The sequence below is a fragment of the Bison bison genome, unplaced genomic scaffold (genome assembly GCF_000754665.1).
Source record: "Bison bison bison isolate TAMUID 2011002044 unplaced genomic scaffold, Bison_UMD1.0 scf7180017864181, whole genome shotgun sequence".
Taxonomy (NCBI): domain Eukaryota; kingdom Metazoa; phylum Chordata; class Mammalia; order Artiodactyla; family Bovidae; genus Bison; species Bison bison.
Window position 1 is genome coordinate 670001 of NW_011494753.1, and position 916 is coordinate 670916.

The 916-nt window shown below is 43.4% G+C and overlaps 1 non-coding gene across 1 annotated transcript; it reads left to right on the forward strand.

Annotated features, from left to right (window-relative positions):
* The first annotated feature begins 274 nt into the window (after positions 1–274).
* On the forward strand, positions 275–346 carry TRNAC-GCA. The gene has a single exon. It is a non-coding gene; the product is annotated as a tRNA-Cys (tRNA).
* Positions 347–916: the final 570 nt, after the last annotated feature.

The window sequence follows — 916 nt, forward strand, 5'->3', positions numbered from 1 at the left end:
CCCTTCCTTTCATGGTGCCCAACAGGCAGAATAGGATTTCTAGACCACGAGAAAGGAATGACTGCAGCTCTTTTCATTTCTGAGTTGAAGGCAACAGGCCTCTAATTTGGAATTAGCCTTCAGAGCCTGACTCCAAGCTCTTAGATTCTCCATCTCTTCAACCCCTGCCCCCTCCTACCCCCACGAATACCATCTACCACCACCATCACCGATAGAAAAACTGAACCTACACATGGAGAACCCGAGCCTTGGAAATACAACCCATCAATGACATTCCCTGGTAGCTCAGCGGTTAAAGCGTCTGCCTGCAATGCAGGAGACCCAGGTTTGATCCCTGGGTTGGGAAGATCCCCTGGAGAAGGAAATGGCAACCAACTCCAGTATTCTTGCCTGGAGAATCCCATGGACGGAGGAGCCTGGTGGGCTATAGTTCACGGGGTTGCAAAGAGTTGGACACGACTGAGCAACTTCACTTTCACTTTCATGACAGATATACAGAATCTCACAAGGAGAAAGCTGAGGAGGCACTGTCTTCATGCAGCAAGATAGAAATTCTGGCTTAAGACATAGGGTAGTCCATCAACACATGAATGGATAGAGAAGATGTGGTACATATATACAGTGGAATATTACTCAGTCATTAAAAGGAATGAAATAATGCCATTTGTGCAATGTGGATGGACCTAGAGATGATCACACTAAGTGAAGGAAGCCAAACAGGGAAAGACAAATATCATATGATATTGCTTGTATGAATGATTTAAAAAGCTAGTACAAATGAACATATTTACAAAACAGAAACAGACTCACAGAAAACAAACTTACGGTTACTAAAAGGGAAAGGTAAGGCAGAGGGATAAGTTATGAGTTTGAGATGAACATGTACACACTGCTATATATAAAATAGGTAATCCAC